Source organism: Prionailurus viverrinus, chromosome B2 (genome assembly GCF_022837055.1).
Source record: "Prionailurus viverrinus isolate Anna chromosome B2, UM_Priviv_1.0, whole genome shotgun sequence".
NCBI lineage: Eukaryota > Metazoa > Chordata > Mammalia > Carnivora > Felidae > Prionailurus > Prionailurus viverrinus.
In genome coordinates, this window is record NC_062565.1 from 140,103,596 (window position 1) to 140,128,549 (window position 24,954).

The following is a 24,954-nucleotide window of genomic DNA, read 5'->3' on the forward strand; positions in this document are numbered from 1 at the left end:
TCCACGGTGCTCCTGTCATGGGCGTAGTACCTGAGGCTCCTGGAAGGTAAGAGACACTCATGTTTGCTTGGTCTTAGCTCTGTGGAAGCCAGGGCCACCTTGCCTACCGTCTGCACTTCACCCAGGCACTAATGTTCGTGCTAAGTGACTGACGAGGTAAGGATGCCTGTAGTTTGTAGTGACCTGTGCCATATACTCGTGGGAGTCCCATGACCATCTTTAAAGTTTTACACTTGTGTAATCACAACAGATCCTTTAAAACATTATGGACCTACCCTTTGAATCACGGGTTATCAGTTTTGTTTTGGTTGGTTTCCCTAGAGGTGAGGGGCTGGGGGAACCTGGGAGCTACTGTTACGTATATATTCGTAAATCAGTAGGCTGCTCATTTTCTTAAGCCTGGGAAGTAGGTAAAACAAACAAACTTAAGAGCAGTTCCTTTCAGGCCTTATTCATGTTGGGTGAGCACTCCATAACATGGAGTGATGTAAAAAAAAAAAAATATATTCCCTAGATATGTGAGGTAGCCGCTCAATTTGCAAGACATAATTTTCATTTTAAGGGGTCGGGACACTGTTCTGGAATTGACCTTAGTTAGGAAACTTAGGGACAGTTAACTCTTGCGTCTGTGCTTGATCATTTGAGTTAGAAGCCCTCTCCCTTGGACTTCACCGTATGCTGCTGTCGGCCGAGTGTCTCAACTTCTCATTCAAATGAGCTGGCTTCTCAGATTCTTCTTATCATATTAAGATAATTGGGTATGAAATATTTCGAACGACACAGTTGCTTCAGCCAGTCTCCATACTGAACCGTGAAATGGCTTGCCTCTGTGCACACACTGCTGCCTTCAGTCGTATTGATCTGTTTTTCTCCCAGAGTGTGTCTGACAGTGACCTCACGACTAGAGTGTGATTTAAACATGGACGAAGCATAATTTTGGTTCCTTTGGGATCGTCCTCAGTTTTTATACCTTCTCTGCCTCTCAGCAATCCATTTAATTACAGCTATTTTGATATTTGGCCAAGTCGCTGCAACCAGTGAACTCTCCCTGGGGAGACAATAAACTTTTGACGGGCACACCAGTAGAGATGGAATTCGTCTGCAAACACACACTTTTTCAGGATTGTTCTTGTAAATGTGTAGAGTAGCTGGCAGCCTTTTGATGCTTCTGGAGGGATTCTGGTGGGCACCAAATGGTGCACAGCTACTGTCTGCTTCGGAAATGTTAACAAGAGGCTCAGCTTTTCTGGACGGTGTGCTTTGGCTTTCTGAGATAGCTTCCATGCAGGAAAAACCTTCTTTTTAAGGCCAAATGTAGGCTCTGGCCTTTCTCCAAGAGAAGTCTTATAAATATATCAAAGCTGATACTGTGCTGAATTTCTTTATAGAAAGAAAAAAAGGAGTGGTTAATAAATCACATGTAACGTTTGAGTAGAGCTCAAATTCAAAGAGAGCATCTTCTGTTCTGGCCAGTTTATTACAAACCTTTATGTCCAAGCCCTGATTCCCTCTACCCCCTCCCTCAATTTTTCTGTTCCATCTTACGCCGTATCTCTCTTCACATTTCTCATCCCCCCCTTTTTTTTTTTTGTTACTTATTTATTTTTTTGCTACGAGAGTTTACTAAGACAAAAGGAGCTCACAGAGTAGGAAGAGAAAGATAATCCTTACATATTTGGATTTATCCTCCTTTTGAGCATTTGTTTTTTTAAAGTTCATTTTATTTGGAGAGAGAGAGAGCACAGGAGGGGCAGAGAGAGAGAGAGAGAGAGAGAGAGAGAGAGAATCCTAAGCAGGCTCTGCCCAGTCAATGCAGACCCCAATACAGGGCTTGAACTCATGAACTGTGAGATCATGACCTGAGCTGAAATCAGGGGTCGGACAGTTAGCCGACTGAACCACCCAAGCGCCCCACCTTTTGAGCCTTTGATTGAATGTAGCTTTACAAAAACTGATATTTTTTTCCTACCTCTGTGCTGAGTGGGTGGGTAGGGTTGTTAGAAGCAAAAACAAACCCACCAACCAAACCCCTTCACGTCCTAATTCTATAATGTAGGATGATATTTTATAGAATTAAGCATAGGCCGGTTTGTGATGCTACTACAGAAATACTTCATATATACCCACACCCACCCACCTCACCTTAAAATCTTATGCTGCAGAATTTGGAGCCCCTGAACTATTTGCATCCTAAAATACCAGGAGAGACCCTAGAGTCGTTCCAGACTCCCTTCAGAAGACAGAGGCGAGAGAAATTACTTGCCTCCCTGGTAAGTGTGGGCATCACACCATGGCTTCTCAGTTTGCTCCCTCTTTCCTTACTCCTTACCCCTTGGGGGGCTGGAGGCCCCAGACTTTCTCAGGCATAGTAAGAAGGCTCCCGTGGCACCTGAAGCACAGCTGGGGTTTGGGGCCAGCAGCTGGTTCAGATCACATGTGCCATGGAAGGGGCGTGTGCTGTAGGTAATCTGGAAACATAGTATGAAATTCCTCTCTGTTACGTGTTCGATATTCTACGAATCCCCACATTCATCTGATATTCTATCAGTTCCCCATACTTGGCCTAGAATTTTGTCCCTGTCGCTTTGGAATTTTGCTTTAAGGAACGGCACCTTGGGAATGGTGTGCTGTGAACAGTTGAGGGAGCTCCAGGAAGAGGGGAAAGGCATGGTTAGTGACTCAATCTCTTTTCTGCGTCAGGCACTGTGCTGGGTACTTTCACACGGCTTTGGAAATGAATGCTCCCCCCTACTACGTGAAAAGGACTTTGAAAATCCATATCGTAGCTGAGGATATTGTGAGGCATACAGCTGGGACTGGATCCCGGTGTCTGAGTTCACATCCTTCCTCCCGGTTCTTTCTTGAGAGGGGGCGGGGTGCAGAGCGTGTGTGTGTTTTACAAGGCAGATGGAATTCTGAAGAGCTGCTCAGCTCTGACAGCTGTTTAAACTATCTGTGACGCCGCATCCCGCCACGAGAGTGGGTGATGGATTGGTGACAGTTCCCATCAGAAGACGCTGGAACCCTCGTTGGTGGAGCACCGCTCACGGTCTTTCCAAAGTGTGAAGTGTGGCCGGAACTTGGATTCTAATCGTTGCTGCTGGACTAGGAAACATTTAAGAAACCGTTAGGTGGACGTAAAAACTTAGGTGGAACAGATCGCTTTTCTGTTTGCTTTGACAAAAAAAAAAAAAAAATGCGGTCTTTTCCACATACCAGAGTTCAGAAAATCTATTTTGACTGAACTCCTGCTGTTCGTATTCATTTTCCATTTGCATTGACTTTTTGCCCTTGAGAATCTCTACTTTTTCATCCCTTATCTCCCTTCCTAGGTTTCTTCTCTCTAGCTGGTGCATATACTCTTTAAGGCCCCTGAGCTTATCTCTTCTTTATTGCCCTTCCTTCCTCAATTACTCAGGACAAAGTTGAACTCAGGCATCAAGTAAATGTTTATTAAGTCATTTTCACTATTTTCTAAATGACTAGTATAGAGATGAATTATCATGCCAATTTGTCTCTTCAAGTCGTATTTAGTAAGCTTTGTTCAGTTCAAGCTATCGATTTTTTTTTTCTATTATAACGTGACCGGGCCCTCCTGCTTGAGTTTGAATGCCAGCCGGTTATGAATATCTGATTCGTGAAACTCTATCAGGAGGCAGATGTGACTGTGAAACTTCTCTGCTGTTTGTGTAAACGCAGGAAGGATTCTTTGGAGCAGGGTGGTTTTTCTGTCCTTCCGTCCTCAGTGTTGGGTCACTTTCGAGTACACACATATGCCTTCCTGTAGTTTCTTGTCAGTTTACTTTCTGTGATTCATTTACTTATCCAGTTTCTTTTATCTAATACCTTTCCTCTTTAAAGCTAAGAAAGAGAGAGACATTTGCTTGGCAGGGCCAGAGTGGCGGAGGAAATTCCAGTAAGTATCCGTTTACCTTCTCTGTTCCTTGTCACGGTTTTTTCTCCTGTCAGAAGAGAATCTCCTCGTGGCTGCAGCAACCAGACACGCTTCTGTTGAGTTTGGAGTCTGAGGGAGTTGTCCATCGAAAGGCCGGGAAGGAGATGGGAACAGAGCTTGGAAGGCCATGAAAGTGTGGTGCGCGAGTTTGGGCTCAGGTTCACCTGCGCCTGGGAGGTGTTGCAGGGTCTCAGTGACAGGGTCGGGGTGCATGCTGGAGCTGGGGGTGCAGGGTGGGTTGTTGCAGGAGTCCTGGAGATCCGGGAGGGCCTTGCGCCTGGTGGAGAACTGCCCGGATGTGGGCAGAGCGTAGGGAGGAATGATATAGGACCCTGGCGGTTGAAGCCTGGGTGCCCGTCCTGCAGACAGCACTACAGTGGTGTGGGGGGAGGACTAGATTTGGAGCGAGCCTAGGGAGGATTGGGGTTTGGGCCTACTGAGGTCTGGGGTGTCGGCAGTCTCTGTGAGAAATGTCTCATGAGCAGTTAGAAGTCTGGAGCTCAAGAGCGAGGTCTTGGCTTGGAGATGCACATTTGGATTCAGCCCCTAGAAATGATGACTAGAAACCCTGTGAAGGAATGGTCTTGTCAAAGAAGAGCATGTGAAGGGAGGGGAATGGCACGGGACACAACCTTGTTTTCTACTTAATTTTTCGAGGTAAAGTAAGACCGGGAGACCAAGGAGGTGGCTCCGAAAGGGCTGCCAGGGGCGGGGGTGAGTCTCCCGAATGCCGTGGAGCTGGGTGGGAGGCGAGGGGGAGTTTTTCAACCGCGTTCATCAGATTGTCAGACTGGCAAACTTGTCGAGAGTGACAATGTCTCCTGCTGGCAGGAGTGCTGGGAAGAGGCAGTCTTCCAGCATGGCTGGTGGGAACAGCCGCTGCGGAAGGAGTTCTGGCAGAGTCCATTAAAATTTAAAATGCACGTGGCCTTTGACCCAGCAGTTCCTCTCCTGGGACTTTATCCCATAGAAATAAAAGCAGCTGTATGTAATTTGTTTGTACAAGAATATTTATTGCAGCATTGTTTGTAGTGGCAAAGGACTGGAAAGTGAGTGGATGCTTTCTCAGCAGGGGGATGGTCGGCTAAAATGCGGCCCGTCCGTGCCTCGGGTCTCTGTACCGCCCGGCTTGGGCGGATTCCCACGAGAAATGAAGAGGCAGAGAACCATGTATAATATGATCTCGTTTTTGTGGACTGGAAGATCGTAAAAGGCAATCTCGTACGTATGTTAATACTGCTTGGGAGGAGAGAGGTTGGCACTATGGGAGGAGGTGGGTGGGAGATTTAAAAAAAAAAAAACACGCAAACTGCTTACAGAACGTCTCAGATGAAGCGCCGTGGAAAAGGATTTGTGCGTGTGTGCCTGTACGGACAGATGGCGGAAGGGCCCAACCGGGGGGCGGGGGCGGGGGTCTCAGGGTGTGGAGATGTAGGGTCACTGGTATTTTACTTGTTTTCCCTCATGACTTTCCTGTGTTGGGTGCAAACCACTGCACAGAGGCCATCGCATTTAGAGTTTAGAAATCACTGGAAACCATTCCAGGAGCCCTTGGGAATGGAAACCCCATCTGTCACGGTCAGGAATAGAGATAGTTGGAAGGTAAGTAAAAAAAAGGAGCAGAAAGTAGACATTTGGGGGGAATACCTTGGGCGGCAAAAGAGAGAAACAAAGAGGTGATTTGAGGGGGCAGGACAGAGGCAAGGCTGACTCGGTGCAGGGTTAAAAGGCAGGTCTGGAAGCATGGAAGGAAATGGGCGCGTTGGAGGTGGAGACGCTGGATGGCAGACGCCCCCGGGGGGTGGGCTGGACACGTGGCTCATCTCGGTGGGAGCCTTGGCGGGGGGCCTGGGAGGTGAGAACCTCCTGTCTTCGGAGGGTGGCAGGTGGGCCAGTGAAGAGACAGAAGGATTGTGAGGTTTGGAGGACAGAAGTTGAGGGAATGGGCTCTTAAATAATATGGGGGGCAGGATTATATAGGCTGACTGTCGGGGTCCCCTGAGGTGCTGGGGTGGCTGCGACAAGTTCGGAAGAGCCTCTGTGGGGGATGGTGGAGAATCGGGAACACGGGAGGGAAAAGTAGGCAGCCGCAGAGATTGAAGTTTGAGCTGGGGGTGCTGGTACCCACCCGCCACAATTCAGTGACCGTCGAAGGCATACTGCGGTGGGGGTGGGGGGGACTGGCTAGTCCAGGACTGGGGCTGGAAAGGTGGGAACTCAGAACTTACTTCCAGCAGGGGCGAATACGGCTTGTTCATGAAAATTGAGGGATCAAGAGGCTTCAGGTTGGTAATGACATCATTGTGGAGAGGGCTGCGAATAAATAGTGTCCAACCTATAGAGCGAGACGAGACAGAGGACCCCTCAGAAAGGGACAGAGTGGGGGCCAGGACCCTTTGAGGACGATGGATGGGCCGATGGAACGGAATCCAGGGAGTTGCAGTCCCCGGGGGTCTGGGGTCTTGGGGGCAGAGCAGCAGCTGTGTCACTGTTTGATGCTTCACGTTATCTGCCCTAGGACATTACTGGCATCCTTTTGTCCAAATTCAGCTTAAATTTAAGCTTGCTCTTTAGGATTTCTCATGAAGTCATTGCTTTGGCTTCATTGGCTGAGTCGCTGCCCCTCAACAACAACCACACCCCCTCGCCCCCCTCTTCCTTGATTTGCCTCTAGATCTGTGTGTCCATATCCGTAGCCACTAGCCGCACGTGCCTGCTGAGCGCTTGAAATGTGGCCAGTGCCACGAAGGTGTGCCGTAAGTGCAAAGCACACACTGGGTTTTGAAAACATAGCATGGGCAGAGAGATGTGAACTACCTCACGAATAAGTGTTTACACGTTAAAATGAGAATAATTTGGATACGTTGGGTGAAAGAATATTAAAATTAACCTCACCGGTTTCATTTGATTTATTTTTTACTTAGTTTATTTATTTTTTTTAAAGATTTTATTTTCAAGTAATCTACACCCGGCATGGGACTAGAACTCACAACCCCAAGATCCAGAGTGGCGTGCTCTGCTGAATGAGCCAGCCAGGTGCCCCCTCTTTTTACCTTTTGAAATATGGTTCCTAGAAAGTTTAAATTACGTGGCTCCCATTTTATGTCAATTGGGTAGCACTGTTCTAGGCCTTCTTTGGCGTAGTTTCTCCCTGCTGGATGCCTTTCCACTTTCTGGCCACTTAGCCGTATCTTATCCATGTTTCAGGGGCAACGGTGGTCTCTCTTCTGCCTGTGACACTGTGTGTCTTGTCTCTTATCACTTAGCTCACACTGGGAATGTCCCAGGTCTCTGTTTTGCATTTTTATTTGAAATCTGCTTGCATCCATTTCTTATCTCCCTTGCTAGACTCTAAGATTGGCATCGCCTTTACTAGATTGTAATCTTCTTGAGAGCAGGACTGATAAAATACGTGTAGTTTTGTCTTAGCTTCTGGCAACATGCCTCGTACTGGGTTCTGTCCTTAAGAGAAGCTCAAAAGTTTTTGAATGTATAAATAATAAATTTGCATTCCCACTGGTCTTAACCAAATGCACTTTAAAATCCAAATCTGGGGGCTCCTGGGTGGCTCAGTTGGTTAAGTGTCAGACTTTGGCTCAGGTCATGATCTCGTGGCTCGTGAGTTTGAACTCCGCGTCGGGCTCTGTGCTGACAGCTCAGAGCCTGGAGCCTGCTTCAGATTCTGCGTCTCCCTCTCTCTCTGCTCCTCCCCTACTGTGCTCTGTCTCTCTCTCTCTCAAAAATAAATATTAAAAAAAAATTTTTAAATCCAAATCTGTGATATTATAATACTACTTGTGTGTTTTATTTCTTAGACATCACTGAATCATAGGGCAAGTTAGGATATTTGAAATTGGACTGGCCTGGCCTTGAATCTAGAAAGATCATCTTTTGCTTTGTGACCTCAGGCCGGTTATTTGATTCTTCCCACCTTAGTGTTTGTAATTGAGATACTGACACTTCCTTGAGGATGAGCCTTAGTGCTGTGCTCAGTAAATGTTCACTCCTTGCCGCTTTCCCCCTTTTAGAACTGGGAAGGTTTGTTTGGAATGTTGAGACACTTACATGGAACTCTTTCTCCTCTCGCCTGCTGGAAAACTTACTGGTGGTGCCATGTATCTTGGCCCTTGGTGATGTTCTGACTGTGTCTTTGGTAGCTTTGCGGTGATTCTAAAGAGCAACCGTGTTTGCCGCTGCTCATTTCTTAATTTATTTAACTTATTTAATTTTGGAGAGAGAGCACGCATGTGAAGGGAAGGGACAGAGAGGGGGAGAGAATCTTTTTTTTTTTTTAAATATATGAAAGTTATTGTCACATTGGTTTCCATACAGCACCCAGTGCTCATCCCAAAAGATGCCCCTCTTCAGTGCCCATCACCCACCCTCCCCTCCCTCCCACCCCCCATCAGCCCTCAGTTTGTTCTCATTTTTTAAGAGTCTCTTATGCTTTGGCTGGGAGAGAGAGAATCTTCAGCAGGCTCTGTGCTCAGTGCGGAGCCCAGCTTAGGGCTCGCTCCCATGACTCTGGGATCATGATCTGAGCCGAGAAATCAAGGACGGTCAACTGACTGAGCTACCCTGGTGCCCCATGCCACTGTTTAGAAGTTAATGAGTGATTAATGGTTCCTCCCTCTCTGCTGGAGTTCTTGAAGAAACACATGTTAGAGCATCCATATTAGTAGGCAATTAATAACTACCTGCTGATTGAATCATGAATGGTAGCCGTAAGGGAAAACATGTGTCCAGAGGACATTAAAAAAAAAAAAAATTTTTATGTTTGTTTATTTTTGAGAGTGAGAGAGACTGACTGTGAGTGGGGGAGGGGCAGAGAGAGGGGGAGACACAGAATCTAAAGCAAGCTCCAGGCTCTGAGCCGTGAGCACAGAGCCCGACGTGGGGCTCGAACTCACGAACCGTGAGACCATGACCTGGCCGAAGTCGGCCGCTTAACCCACTGAGCCACCCAGGCGCCCCCCAGAGGACATTTTGAGAGAAAAATTAAGTTCTTACAAATGATTCATTGGGTGAATGGTAACATGAAATAAATGAAATTTAAAATTACCTACGCGAAGTTAAATGAAGAAATGAATGAGGAAATGACTTTGTTCACGGGGGAGGGTTGAACACTGTAGGGGTGGGTTGCCGCGGAGATTCCAGCGGGACCCCAGGGCTACCGTTTCTCCCCAAATATGCTTTTGTGTGGTGCACGGGAAAGAACTCGGGACTGGTTGACCTGACTTCTTGCCCATGAGCCTCCTGGCCGGTTGTGGATCTTTGGGAAGTTACTGGATCTTTCTTAGCCTCTGCTTCCTCATTTGCAGGGCAAGAGGGGCCGATCAGGAGAGGCAGCAAGGTGGGGGAGCGTGGCCTGGGAGGCAGGTGGCTTCTCCACGCCGGCTTTCCCGCACCCCAGCTGTGCAGCCCAACCTGCGTTCCCCTGTTCCTTTGATACTTCTCAGGGGTGGGAGTGAAAGGGGGTCCCCTGTTCCTGACAGAGGAGCTCCTAAAGCCTGTGGAAATCAGCCGTGGACCAGTGGGGGATGGAACGTTTGCTGATTTGAGGAATGAAAGGGTGACTCTCAGGGGAACTTCTGAAAATTAATTGGTTAATTTTTAAAAAAAATTTTTTTTTTTCAACGTTTATTTATTTTTGGGACAGAGAGAGACAGAGCATGAACGGGGGAGGGGCAGAGAGAGAGGGAGACACAGAATCGGAAACAGGCTCCAGGCTCTGAGCCATCAGCCCAGAGCCCGACGCGGGGCTCGAACTCACGGACCACGAGATCGTGACCTGGCTGAAGTCGGACGCTTAACCGACTGCGCCACCCAGGCGCCCCAATTGGTTAATTTTTTAAAAGGAAGCTCCATGACCAGCATGAGCCCAGCGTGGGGCTTGACCTCACACCTCTGAGGTCAAGACCTGAGCTGAGTTCAAGAGTCAGATGTTCAACCAACTGAGCCACCCAGGTGCCCCGAAGATATTTTTGTTTTAAAATCAGGTGTTTTGAGGTATAATTTGTGTGCCATAAGCATCATCTTTTTTTTTAACTTAAAAAATTTTAATGGTGGTAAAATACACGTAACAAAACTTCCTATTTCTAGTCATTATTGAGCGTAAAGTTCGGTGACACTAATAAGCACATTCACGTTGTTGTGCAACCATCACCACCATCCCTCTCCAGAACTCACTGTATTTTGTTTTTAAATTTAAAAGAAAAGTGTATTTTTGAGACGGAGAGAGAGCTTGAGTGGGGGAAGGGCAGAGAGAGAGGGAGACACAGAATCCACAGCTGTGAGCTGTGAGCACAGAGCCTGACATGGGGCTCGAACTCACAAACTGTGAGATCATGACCTGAGCCGAAGTCGGATGCTTAACTGACCCACCCTGGCGCCCCTGAACACATTTCATTTTAAATTGAATCTCTGTACCCATTAGACGTTAACTCCCCATTTCTCTTCCCCTCCCAGCCCCTAGCATCCACCTTCCTACTTTCTGTCTCCGAGTCTCGTGGGTCTAGACACCTCATATAAGTGGAGTCATACAGTTTTTGTCCTTTTGTGACTTGTTCCTTTCACGTAGCATAATGGCCTCAAGATTCCTTCTCTGCTGTATGTAGCATGGGGCAGAATTTTCTTCCTTTTTAGGGCTGGATAACATTCTAGTGTATGGACCTACCAGATCTTGTTCATCCATTCATCCATACATGGACACCTGGATTTTTCTACCTTTTGGCTCTTGTGATAACGCTGCTCTGAGCATGAGTGTATATACATCTTCGAGATAGTGTTTTAGTTCTTTTGGGTGTATACTCAGAAGGGAAATTGCTGCATCATACGGTAGTTCTATTTTTAATTTTTTGAGGAATTGCCATATTGTTTTCCACAGTGACTACCATTTTACTCTTACACCGACAGTGCACAAGGGTTCCAATTTTTCTACAGACTCACCAACACTTGATTTTTTTTTAAATAGTAGCTATCCTAATAGGTGTGAGGTGGCTGTGTAACCACACTATTTTTTTTTAATATTTAGTGTTTTTTTTAATGTTTTTTTTTGAGAGAGAGAGCATTCATGCATGAGGCAGAGAACGAGGGAGAGAGAGAATCCCAAGAAAGCTCACCGCTATCCGAGCAAGGCCTGACAAGAGGCTCAAACCCACGAACCATGAGATCATGACCTGAGCCGAAATCAAGAGTCAGATGCTCAACTGACTGAGCCACCCCGACTCCCTGAACCAGACGTGAGATAATACAAACTCATGGATTCTAAGAAGTATTCTTTGATATCACCCATTCAATTAACCTCATATAAATAATGAAACAGTTCCTGCTAGGTTCCTGCTAGGTTAAGTGACTTGACCATGTATCTTGTTGTATAACTTGTCCGGGTCAAAGACAGGACTGCAATTCAAGTATCTCCGCTCTCATTGTTGCGTGAATGATGCAATCTGGTCACTCATTTATTCCCTCGCTCAAAACATAACACACACCGGTACTGCGTGAGGTGTAGGAGTTGATAAAGGTGGTTCAGATATAGACCTGTCCCCCCCCCCCAACCCTCCCCACCACCCCATCTCTGGCTGCTGCTTCCCCCAAAGCTGCTCAGTGCCGTCTAGCTGTCAGTTGAATGACCAGCTAGTAGAGCCTACAGAATCATGCTGGAGAACTCCCGCTTTTATTTCCCTCCCCTATTGTATTACCAGTTTAGAGGAGCTTAGGAAAACGACCTCACTGGTCTTCACGTAGCTCTCAAAACTTGCGACTTTTCCACCAAGTCATTTGAGAAGCTGAGACGAAGGGGAAAGGTATGGGTACGGTGAGCTCTCGAGCAGCAGTTGTAGAAGGCTTGCCGCATGGAGAGGTGATGAAACCGCGTCTGGCTTGCTGTGTGGACCGTGTGCCTATCTGGTTCTTGAAGAGCTGCTTTACGTCATCGCTGATGTATTACACCGACAATGTGATACATTCTTAAACAACCAGGTTCTTAGCAAGTGGTTCTTAAACAACCAGGACGCCTGAGCTGTGTTCGCACAGCTCCCGGCTCGGGGTGTGGGGAACGTGGCTCGGGGCGTTGCGGGAGCCGTCCAGCGTCTGTCCTTGTCAAATCCCTTGAGTTATGAGAAGTTAAAGCTCGCTGAAGTTAGAGTATGGTTACCGCTTAAATACAGGCTCCTGTTGCAGAATGTTAGAGCTGATGATGGTTTTTAGTAAAGCATTATTACCGGGCTTACTTGTGTCATGTTCCGGGTTTGGTTTGGGCCGGGATGTGTATGAAGTGGATTCGTTTTCGTGTCCGTCTTAGGTTTCCTCGTTTCTGGCTTCTGTGTCGAAAAAGCGGTTTTTCAAACTAGGGCATTGGGAGAGAAGGAGTTCTGTTCTATTTTTTTTTTTTTTTTCTTTTTTCAGTTTCCTGGCCAATGATTTTACTTCATCTTGAAATCTGCAATCCTTTCCTCTTTGTTCCAGGTGTCTAAATTTGACTTGGACTTACTTCCAGCCACTTCGGGAAGTCGAATTTGGAGGAGAATCTGAGCCGGGTCGGGGGAAAGGGGGGGGGCATCTCCGCTATCAGTGCTTCCTGGATCTGGCACCTGACTCTTTAAGCCACATCTCAGCCTGAAGTGAAATCCGAGGTGCCAAACTGCCAAGATGCAGATTGTTGGGGGCGGGGGGGGGGGGCTGGGTGTGAGGGGGCCTTTATGATTTGAAGCAAATGAGTTCTTCAGGAAATTTACATGTTATTAGCCAAGAGACAGCTTTCCCTGTCGTGTTGAGCTGCTTCTGCGTGTCCTGTGCACGGTCTCCAGTGCAGGCTAGGGCCGTAGCACATCTGCGCGTTCTCTGCTGCTCTCCCAGCCGTGAGGTGTGGGGTGACGTCCCCTCCTGAACCCGGCTGCTCACGCGAAATGGTCTTAGGTGGCCAAGCAGAGATGAAGAGATACCGGAAATTGCCTGTAGCAGAAGTTACCCATCATCCCTTGGAGGCTTCTCTGCTGGGGAAGGTTCTTATTTCTGTGTATACTCAGTAATGAGATGTAACAGAGCCCCTGGCTCACAATGAGTGGGTTTGTGGTTTTGTTCATCATGTTTCAAAGTCCTGATCATACGAGCAGCCTCGCTTACCTGCTCCCTGAACCACTCGCTGAGCTGCGGATTGTTGGTTTGTACGTGGTGTCTCTCTGGCCCTTGCTTTTCCTCCTCTGAGAAACGAAGACGTGGAAGAAAGTATTCTGCAACCTGCTTCGTCATCAGTGGCACCATCACCTCGTGGACCTTGTAGGAGCCCGCTGATGCCAGGGGCTCTGCCGGGCACCTCATCAACATGTTCTTTAACTCTGAGCGCTCCAGAACGGATCCCCTCCCGATCTGCAGAGAAGGATGTGGGCTCGGAGAAATGAGGAGCTAAGCCCTAAGAGCTGGGTTTTGACCTGGTCTGATTTGGGTCTTGACCTGGTCTGATTCCAAAGCCCTCGATCGCTGGGCTGCCCCAAGCTGTTACCTACAGCTTCGTGGTTCTGGAAGAGAACTTCCCGCCGCCTCAGTAGGAGGTTAAGTAATCGAGGAACAAAAGTGGATTCTACATTTGCTTTCTGAGAATTCTTTTTTTTTTTTATTTTTTTTTATTTCTTAAAATTTACATCCAAATTAGTTGGCATATAGTGCAACAATGATTTCAGGAGTAGATTCCTTAGTGCCCCTTTCCCATTTAGCCCATCTCCCTTCCCACAACCCCTCCTGTAACCCTCAGTTTGTTCTCCATATTTATGACTCTCTTCTGTTTTGTCCCCCTCCCTGTTTTTATATTATCGTTTCCCTTCCCGTATGTTCATTTGTTTTGTCTCTTAAAAGTCCTCATATGAGTGAAGTCATGTGATCTTTGTCTTTCTCTGAGTGACTGACTTCACTTAGCCTAATACCCTCCAGTTCCATCCACGTAGTTGCAAATGGCAAGATTTCATTCTTTTTGATTGCCGAGTAATACTCCATTGTATATATATACCACTTCTTTATCCATTCATCCATCGGTGGACATTTGGGCTGTTTCCCTACTTTGGCTATTGTCGATAGTGTTGCTATAGACGTGGGGGTGCATGTGTCCCTTCGAAACAGCACACCTGTATCCCATGGATAAATGCCTGGTAGGGCAATTGCTGGGCTGTAGGATAGTTCTATTTTTAGTTTTTTGGGGAACCTCCATACTGTTTTCCAGAGTGGCTGCACCAGCTTGCATTCCCATGCTTTCTGAGAATTCTAAGCCATCTAGAATAACTGCTTTTCTAACTGTAAGGTTTAAGCACCAATATTTGAACCAGAGATTAGAAGAGCTAACAGAAATGAAACATGACGTAATTTTAAAAATCTTACAGAATTTGCAGACCACAAATTTCCTGGAAGAAGTTGTGCATTTTTTTCTGAGAGTGTCATAAAAACTGGGCTTAGGAATTGTCTTCTGGTGGCAGTTGGGCAAGTTATCTTTGATTATTTTCATAGTTTTGCTTTATAGGAAAAGAAGGTCCTCTTCCTAAATTGTTCTATTTAGGTCTTCGAGGGTGGATCCTGTGCGTTTGCTATTACAGTAGACTGAAACCTATATATAGGGACACTCAAATGTGGTGTGAATCCACATCTTTAAAAAAAGAAAGCAATTACTGTGTTTGAAAGCCAGGCTATAAAAAGCAAGTGAACTCATAGGAGAGTCAAGATGGGATTTCATTTTACCAAGCTAAAGGCCCTGACTTTCTTTTTGCTTTTGTGTCCTGCAGGGGCAGAGTGGAGACTGCACATGTTTCAGAAATAGGATAGTAGTCGTTCATATGTGTCAGCACTTGTCATACGTGGATTAAGAGACCTATGTGGAAGAAGGAAGTGTGCAGACACTCCTCTTGTACTTTGTTAAATGTCATTTTAGTTATCTAGTATCCCACAGAACCTGTTTTTTTTTTTTAAGGAGTTTATTTAATGTGTACTCCTACCCATCATAATATATATTTTTTAGTGTTTATTTTGAGAGAGAGAGCACAAGTGGGGGTGGAGGGGGAAGAGAGAGAGAGGGAGACCCAGAATCCAAAGCAGGCTCCAGGCTCCGAGCTGTCAGCACAGAGCCGACGCGGGGCGGGAACTCACGAACTGCAAGATCATGACTTGAGCCCACGTCAGGTGCTTAACCAACTGAGCCACCCAGGCTCCCCTGTCATATTTTTTAAAATATTTTTTAATACTTTATTTGTTTTTGAGAGAGAGAGAGAATGAATGAATGAATCAATCAATCAGTCAATCCCAAGCAGGTTCCACGCCAGTAGCCTGGAGCCCAGTGCAGGGCTCGAACCCATGAACCGTGAGATCATGACCTGAGCCGAAACCCAAGAGTGAAACGCCCAACTGACTGAGCCACCCGGGTGCCCCTAAAAAATGTATTTTCAATCCACATACACGAACGCTGTGAGCGCTTTCCCTCCCCTCCTCTCACTGCTCTCCCCATTGCCAAAGAACAGAAGGGAAGGAAAAGGAACCTTCTGAAAAGTACTTAGATGTTTTGGTATTGAGTGGCTGGATGCAAGCCTCTTGCGATTCTGAGACCTCAGAACCCTGAACGTTAATTGGTCTCTATACATTTGTTCGTAGTCCTGTCTCAGAAATGCAGTAGGCTTCTTTAACCATTCTGCCTTCTCAGAGGTGCCGTGTAACCCTGCTGGAGGCCTGATAATGACAGGTTGGTTTCTCTGTGGAAACACAAAACAGCTTCCATCCAGACATTTTGCTTTGTCTTCTGAAAGTGCTGCATGGCTTTGGTTAGATACTGGATAAAAAAGGACTTCTAATGGGAGGAATATTTAAGACCCAGGAAAGCTGTCACGTCATGAAATGCTAACCAGTATTCCCCTTAGGGACAGATTCAGAATTTCAGATGATAACAATCTTTGCTTACTCCTCAGCAAATACAAATGATCTTGGCATCATTTCTGACGTGCTTTCCCCAAGTTCTTCCCAAGGTTCCCATTAAGAATCATCCTTTTGCAATGGGAATTCCGAGTTCCTCACTCCCCGCCCCCCCATCCCCCGTCACCGTGGGGGTAGCATGTTTTCATGGTAAGCAATTACTTTTCTTTGCCAAACTCACTGTGGTCACTCGTCGCATTCTGAAGGGAATAGACCATTGCAGAACACTCAGTGGGGAGTGGAAATGTTTTTGTAACAAAGAGGCTGCACGCTAGAGGTGGACGTAGTCAAGCAGGGCCTGGCAGACTCAGAGGGGCTGACTCATCCGTGACTCACATGACAGCCTGTGTGGCCCTGTGGCCCTGGTGCCAGCCTCTGTGAGTAGAGAGGTGGTGTCTCGGCTCTCCCATGAGAACTTCAAAGTTGAAATAAGCTGACTCTGATTTTGGCTTCGTCCAAATGTGGGCTCACCCTTTGTTAGGGACTTGGTGAGAAGCTATAGAAACTCACACACACTCCTTGGCTTTGGCAGCCTGTGTGATTTAGGAGAGACTGGAGCCCCTGGTTTCGCACACCGTGAAAGCGTACGACAGAGCAGTGGGCTGGGAAGAGAGAAACTTGATGAGACACCAGTTGTTACAGTGCTGATCTTTCCTCTACTGGGAATGCCACGTTTATCATATTCTAAATTTCCGTGTAACTTGTATCTCTTTCTGGACTCTGATGGTTTGCTACTAAACAGAAATATTCAAAATTACCATAACTTTACAGGGTATTTTGCATTGGGTGGGGCAGATACTCCCTTGTTGATGTATATGTATATTTTTCTCAGAATACTTCCTCTTGGCTACTCTACAAAGTTATTCTTCTAGATCCACTTTATTTATTTATTTATTTATTTATTTATTTATTTATTTATTTATTTATTTTTGAGACAGAGAGACAGAGTATGAATGGGGGAGGGTCAGAGAAAGGGAGACAGAACTGAAACAGGTTCCAGACTCTGAGCTGTCAGCACAGAGCCCGACGCGGGGCTCGAACTCACAGACCGCGAGATCATGACCTGAGCCGAAGTGGGACGCTCAACCGACTGAGCCACCCAGGCGCCCCTAGATCCACTTTAGAAGAAGCCTATCACATTGTTCTAAAAATCAATTTGGGATTGCAGTGAATGTGTGCTAATTTAAGGAGAACTGACTGACCTGTTGATTTGAATCTTCCTATCAAGGAACGTAGAATATTTCAGCGGTTTTATTTATTTTTTTTTTTAGGTCTTTTTTTGCCTTTCAGTAAAAGTTTTATAGTTTTTAAATATAAATATACATTGTTACTCTCTTCCTAGGTTTTTTTTTTTTTTAGTAATTTTTGCAGGTGATAAAGGATTTTTCACTCAGTTTTTAAGTGGTTATCACTAACGTGTAGAGGCCTACTCACTTTGTATATTCATTATATGGTCCCCTTCCTGAACTTGCTTAATAATTCCAGCAGATTTTCAGTTGACTGTCTTTGATTTTCTAAGTTGATATTCTGTCCATTAAAGGAGGAACAATATTCATTCCTCATTTCTTGTTTTTGTTTTGTTTTGTTTTTTTTAATTTATTTTTGACAGAGACAGAACAGGGGAGGGGCAGAGAGTGAGGGAGACGGGAATTGAAGCAGGCTCTGTGCTGACGACTGACTCAGCCACCCAAGCGCCCCCCTCATTTCTTGATTATTGCATTAGGATTCCTGAAATGGTAAGCTTTCCAGCTTTTTCTGTGTACTCAGAAACTTTGTGAAATAGGGATTTGCTGTTCTTTGTAAGTTTCGTAGTATGTCACCCATAGAAACAGGTAGGCTTGAAATGGTTTCCATATTACTTTCTGATAACTTTCCAAAACTTTTATTTTCTTTTTATTATTTTTTAAACTTTTTTTAAATGTTTATTTATTTTGAGAGAGAGACAGACAGATTGTAAGTGGGGGAGGGACAGAGAGAGAGAGAGACCCAGAATCCGAAGCAGGCTCCAGGCTCCTAGCTGTCAGCACAGAGCCCGATGCGGGGATCGAACCCACAAACCGTGAGATCATGACCTGAGCCGAAGTTGGATGCTTAACTGACCGAGCCACCCAGGCACCCCCTTTTTATTTTATTTTAGAGAATGTGAGCGAGGGGGAGAGGAGGAGGGGGAGGGAGGGAGAGAGAGCAAGCGAGTGAGAACCTTAAGTAGTCTTCCCACCCCTTGTGGAGCCTGACACAGGGCTTGATCCCATGACCTTGGGATCATGACCTGAGCAGAAACCAAGAGTTGGATGTTCAACAGACTGAGCCACCCAGGCGCCCCACTTTATGATAACTTTCTGAAAGCGTGACAGGCTGGCAGCTGGAGGGATGATCAAACATGGGAGGTGAGGTAGGGAGATTGACTGGAATCCCCAAGGAAAGAGGATGAGCCCCTGGTACAAGACCACCCTTGAATATCCTTATTTCTTGTAAAAAGGAAAACACTTCATTCCTCAGATATCTCACAGCCAAGTTGTGATGAATCTTAGGGCCTTTTTCCTGGAAAACAAGGGAAGTGGCTTAGGGTGTCAGCGTTAAAACCGAACTTCCTTCTTGTGGTAAACTTGGTTTTGGAAGTCTTGTGATGGCCCTTACGTTTTGTTACTGTGACCTGGAGGGATTAAGGTTGAGAAGCAGCACCAGCTGAGGATCCGACCACGGCTGGCTGCGAGAAGGAGTTCGCTGCCGATCTCTGCTTTTATTCCGCTTCCAGATCGCAAGCCTCCTGGTCCTGTCCACCCCACTGCTGAGGGGCTGTCTGCTCAGGCGTTTGGTTCCACTGCGGGGGAATGCTCACCGCCCCTTGTGTGCTTGTGGAAGACTGTTTTTGCTAATTTCCCTCACTTCTGTGCAGTAAATCTTGGAAGAAAGCTATTTTCCTATAAGGGGGGACATTAGATTTCGGATTCTGTTGTTCGCTATGAATAACTTTTGGTAAGTGCCCTGCCCTGAGCTTATGGCTCGACAAGGAAGCATCTGTGGTTCCAGATAATGAGATTAAACCTCTCATTTTAGGGAGCTGACTGTGTTTAGATTAAGATCTTTACTGTCTCTTGCTAGAACACCTGAGGAGTAACAGGTAAGAAAGTTTCTCACACGGTAATGACGCCTTAATAGCCATAAAATTGTAAATTTGAGAATGCGTCCATGGATTTGATAAAATGAGCTCCCGTGAGGGTCTTTGTCCTCCCTGACCATTATTATGTTTTTTGTTACGTGTGGATGAGAATTTTCATGAAATGCCACCCACTTGGTATTCACAGGATACCTTCTAACACATTTAACTCTTTGACCAGTGTGCCGAAAATCCCAGTGTGAATGTGCACTTTCGTAAATACTTCTCCTTGCTAATTAAATTAGCTGATTAAAAGTGTGACTTAATTGTCCCGTCATTTTGTTTTTGTAAGGCTAAATATATATATGCATCTGTATGTGTTAGGTATCAGAGTTAGTCTAGTCAAATCCAAGCGAGCCTTTGTAAGTGATTGAGTCACTGTTGCTGATATTTTTTTAAGTAGGCTATGTGCCCAATGTGGGGCTTGAACTCATGACCCCAGGATCAAGGGTTGCATGGTTTACCGACTGAGCCAGCCAGGCGCCCCTGTTGCTGATATCGTAAATAATTTTTTCCTATTTTATAGTTTGTCCCCAGCTTTTTAAAATTTTTTTTTTAAATCTTTATTTATTTTTGAGAGAGAGCACAAGCAGGGGAGGAACAAGAGAGAGGGAGACGCAGAGTCCGAAGCAGGCTCCAGGCTCCCAGCTGTCAGCACAGAGCCCAATGGCGGGGCTCAAACTCACAAACCGTGAGATCATGACCTGAGCTGAAGTCAGACACTTAACTGACTGAGCCACCCAGGTTGCCCCAGTTTTTTTTTTTTTTCCATAAAGATTATTTTAAGTAATCTCTACAGCCAATGTGGAGCTTGAATTTATAATCCTGAGATCACTGACTGAGCCAGCCAGGCAACCCTCCAGGTTTTTTTGTTTTTTTTTTTCCTCTTTTTTTAGTTTTCTCAGATTATAAGAAAAGGCGGTTCATCTGGGTATTGTGACTTTCATGTAAAACTGAACAGACTGCCAATCCTGTATTCAAATAAAAGGAACTAAATGTATCAGATTTCTGGGTCATTGACTTAATGATTAAAACATAATATTACTGGGGCTCCTGGGTGGCTCAGTCGGCTAAACGTCTGACTCCTGGTTTTGGCTCAGATGACGTCTCATGGTTTCGTGGGTTCAAGCCCTGCATTGGGCTGTGCTGATAGCACAGAGCCTGCTTGGGATTGTCTCTCTCTCCCTCTCTCTCTCTCTGTCCCTCCCCCACTTGCACTGTCTCTCTCAAAAATAAACTTAAAAAAATTAAAAAAAAAACCCTCCATAGCATTACTCATTTCAATGATCTTACTCACTTTTCTCACTTACGGGTAGAATCGAGAATAAAGAAAACTCCTAGGACTGAATATCAGGTTGTATCTTGAATTTGAGGGATCTATGAAAAGTTGCTTAAATTCATATTTGGAAGGTGTCTAGAGTGAACCCAGGGGCAATTAATTGAGGTAGAAAACTCACTGTTCCCATAAATACCAGAGGAGATAGACGAGTCTCTCAAAATACCAAATATACTTCATAGCATATAGAAAAGAAAATGCTTAATTTTGCACCTTTGTTGGAAAGTTTGCCCCAGTGCGAGAAAGGAAATTGTTTAGGTTGAAGAGGCTAAGCCATTTTGCCAGAATGGTTTCTTTACTGTTTCTGTGTGTTTGCTTCTTGTACACGCACATGTCTTCAGCCTGTGTGAACCTGTCGTTCTGTGAACAACAGTTACAGCTTAGAGAGATGAGTGGTGACCCTTTCCCTACCACCCACTCACCATGCGGCGCATGGAGTGGACCACTCAGCGGGTTTACATTTGAAAAATACAGATGCTGCTAGGAATCCGTGTCCTGTGTGGTATTAATCATCAAATCCCTGTCCACACAGAGACAAAATTAAATAGAGAATTGAGGCATCTCCAAAATAATTCAGGGAAAATTCTCTGAGGCCAATTAGGGTTTGTTTTCTTCATCCTGTTCTTTTGTACTCTCTGCCTCTTGAGGATGCAGGCGACATTTTTTTTTTTTTTTTTTGGTACAGTGTACTTTATTGATGGTACATGACAAGGTAGCCTCCCCAAGCCCCTCTCCTTCTTCAAGGGGTTTGGGATGGGAACTGTGTGAAGATTGGGAGATTCTCAGTGTGTTGGGGGAAGGGGGACAAGACTCCTCATTAGCTGAGGGCCTCTCTCTCCCTCTTGCCATCGCTACGGCTAGTGGTCCAGGGGGCTCTTAGAGGCAGTGTGGACCATAAGGTCCACCACGTGGTTGCTATAGCCAAATTCACTGTTACAGCAGGAAATGAACTTGATAAAGTGGTCATTGAGGGCAATGCCAGCCCCAGCATTGAAGGTGGAAGAGTGGGTGTCACCGTTAAAGTTGCAGGAGACAACGTGGTCCTCAGTGTAGCCCAGGATGTCCTTAAGGGGGCCCTCCTATGCCTGCTTCACCACCTTCTTAATGCCATCATATTTCGCACCTTTGTCTAGGCAGTAGGTCAGATCCATGTCTGACCTTTTGGGGGTGGGGACATGGAAGGCCATGCCAGTGAGCTTCCCATTCGGCTTGGGGATGACCTTGCCTATAGCCTTGTCACTGCCAGTAGGAGCAGGGATGATGTTCTGGGCAGCTCCTCGGCCATCATGTCACAGCTTCCCAGAGGGGCCGTCCATGGTCTTCTGGGTGGCAGTTGATGGTATGGACTGTGGCTGTGAGTCCATCCACGATGCCAAGGTTGTCATAGGTGACCTTGGCCAGAGGGGCCAAGTGATTGGTGGTACAGGAGGGATTACCGACAATGTTGAGGGAATTACCATAGTTCTCATGGTTCACACCCATCACAAACATTGGGCATTAGCAGAAGGGGCGGAGATGATGATCCTCTTGACCCTACTCTTCAAGTGAGCCCTAGCCTTCTCCCTGGTGGCAAAGACCTACATGGTCTCCACAACCCAGCACTGGCATCACCCCTTTTGATGTTGGTGGGATCTTGTTCCTGGGAGATGAAGATGGGCTTTCCATTGATGACAGGTTTCCCCATTCTCAGCCTTGACTATACAATTGAATTTTCTGTGGATGGAATCGTATTGGAACATGTAGACCCTATAACAGAGGTCAGTGAAGGGGTCTCTGACAGTTACAGTATCTACTTTGCCAGTGTTAAAAGCAGCCCTGGTGACCAGATGCCAAATATGGCCAAATCCATTTACTCCGACCTTCACCATCATGTCTTGGGGACATGGCTGGCACTGCCCCAGAAGATGCAGCTGTCTGTCAAATGGGGAGGAGTAGAGACCCAGGAGACTTGTTTTTTTGTTTTTTTTTTGTTTTTTTTTTTTTTTTTTAACATTTTTGCTGTATATAGACTAAAATAATTTTGGTCTAATATTTTCTGTCTATAAATAGACAACAGCTATGTGTTAACTTATTATAGTTTGAGATTCCAGGACCATAGCTCATTTGCATTTTCTATCTTTGTTGGCCATGATGGTGCCTTCCATATGTGACTGCTATGTTGTACATTAAATATGTCTGGTCAAACTGGTTTTGATTTTCCTTGTTCTCAGGTCTTATGGTTTTCTTTCTGGATGTTGGAAATAGGTTAATACAGCTGGGTCCCATTTTGTGTACTTGCATATTTATTGCCATAATGATGGCCTTGGAACCTCTGCATCCTTGCCTCAGCCCTTTTGGAAGGTAGCCCTGAGAGACCAAGTTTTGTGTTGTTACCACTGGGCCACTTCTGTGGTCTTTTAGGAGCCATGGCTAAGTTTTATACCCTTGATTCCTGGAGGGCAGCTGGCTTCTTTCTCCCAGGCAGCAATGAAAAAGATTAAATTTAATCTTATGCTTTTGAGCAATATTATTTATGGTCTATAATATCTTTGGTTTAAAAATATCTATTTTATGATATTCCCTAATCTTATAATTGGTATAGCCCTTTGGTTCTGAAATCCAGAGTAGAAACAAAGCAAGTGTTTTATGTTTAAAAATAACAAAGAAGTTTTAGAAAGACTTAGCTTCTTATTTAATATTTTTTTAATGCTTATTTATTTTTGAGAGAGAGAGACCAAGTGCGAGCAGAGGAGGGGCAGAGAGAGACACATAATCCGAAGCAGGCTCCAGGATCTGAGCTGTCAGCACAGAGACTGATGCAGGGCTTGAAGCCACGAACCACGAGATCATGACCTGAGCCGAAGTTGGATGCTCAACTGACTGAGCCACCCAGGCAACCCGACTTTGTTTCTTATTTAAAACAGAAATATGCCAGATATGAATTACACTCAGAACAAGAAATTTTGCCCAAGAGATAGTTCTCATGTGCATCTTTCTTAGAGCAGCTCTGTTTCCTTGAACACTCTTATCTCTTTTCCTTGAAGTATCTGCTGCCATTGGCTTCTAGCCTAGCCCCTTTCTCTTGGCTTTCTTCTTTCTTTGCTCATCATTCGTTTCCTGTTGCCCTTTAGATTCTTTTCCCACTGTCAGGAGATGATGTTCTCTTTAGGGAACCATCCTGGGTCCTCTTTATCCTCTTAAGATAATGCTGTGTTTGCCCCTGCCTTCAACTACCATTCATACATGCCCATTTCTGCCCAGTTAATACACCTCTAGTTGGAACCTCTTTTGTGAGTCCAGAGTTGTTAGCTTCCAGTTGGACATTCTCATTTGGATGTTTGCTGTATTCTTGCAACTGAGTGAATAAAAAAAAATGAAAGAAGCTTTTACCAGTTGCTTCTTCATGGAGCTTTTGGCTCAAAGCATATGACAGTCTGTGTGTCCCATGTTTGAATCCTGGCTAGGTTAGTTAACCGATTTTTCCTGCCTTATTGCATTGGCTGGTACCTCCAAGACAATGTTCGTTTGCTCCTGGTCTTAGGTAGGAAATATTCGGTCTTCACCATTTTAAATATAGTGTTAGTTGTGAATGTTTTTATAGATACTCTTTTATATGAAGATTTTAAGTTTAGAACAAAGTTTAGAACATTTTTATTATCTAATTGTAAATATTTTTATTTATTTTATTTTTATTAATTTTTAATGTTTATTTTTGAGAGAGAGAGAGAGACAGAGAGAGAGGGCACGAACAGGGGAGGGGCATAGAGAGATGGAGACAGAGGATCCAAGGAGGCTCCACACTGTCAGGGCAGAACCTGATGTAGGGCTCAAACTCACGAAGCCTGAGATCTTGAACTGAGCTAAAGTTGGGTGCTTAACTGACTGAGCCACCCAGGTGCCCCTAATTATAAATATTTTTAATGTTTAGAGGATCCTTACTGAAAATAAGCAAAATAAAAGTCCATCTTAAATAGTATTTTTAAAAAATTGTGTCTTATTTATTTATTTATTAAAAATGTTATTTTGAGAGAAAGAGAGAGAATGCACATGATGAGACTAGCAGAGAGAGAGAGGGAGAGAGAGAGAGAATCTCAAGCAGGTTCTGTGCTCAGCATGGAGCCGGACATAGGGCTTGATTTCACAACTGTGAGATCATGATGTGGGCCGAAATCAAGAATTGGGCACTTAACTGACTGAGCCACCCAGGTGCCCCCATTTACTTATTTTTTAAAGTAATCTGTACACCCAACATGGGCCTCAAACTCATGACCCTGAGATCAAGAGTTAGATGTTCTACCAGCTAAGCCAGCGGGGTGCCTCTACGTTAAGTAAATTTAGGGAAATATAAAATTTTAATTCAGTGAAACTTGAAGGGGTCAAAGAAACTTTCATAGCTGAAGAGAAAAAGGTAGAGATCTGGTTTGGAGGAAATGAGCCTATTATTTTGTTTAATCATGGTAGGTACTAATTTCTCATTTGCTGGATGGGTATGTAAACGGTAATTTAATTTTCTAACTTTTTATTTTTGGCATTAAACCTTATTTTCCTGTGTTTAAATAAATCAGACTCAGAATAATTTTGGAGTTTTGC

General features: G+C 45.2%; 1 protein-coding gene and 1 pseudogene across 3 annotated transcripts in view; one reads left to right on the top strand and one right to left on the bottom strand.

Annotated features, from left to right (window-relative positions):
• Positions 1-24,954, top strand: part of TIAM2 (TIAM Rac1 associated GEF 2) — a 223,259-nt gene that overhangs the window by 18,363 nt on the left and 179,942 nt on the right. The window contains exon 1 of one of the 3 annotated variants that reach the window (XM_047859602.1): positions 3,971-4,093. The exons of 1 other annotated variant lie outside the window; for it this stretch is intronic. The gene's annotated coding sequence lies outside the window, so the exon portion shown is untranslated. Of the gene's footprint in view, positions 1-3,970; positions 4,094-5,060; positions 5,177-24,954 lie in introns of those variants that run through there. One more of the 3 variants, XM_047859603.1, reaches the window with a different exon arrangement.
• On the bottom strand, positions 21,465-22,253 carry LOC125166016 (glyceraldehyde-3-phosphate dehydrogenase-like; annotated as a pseudogene).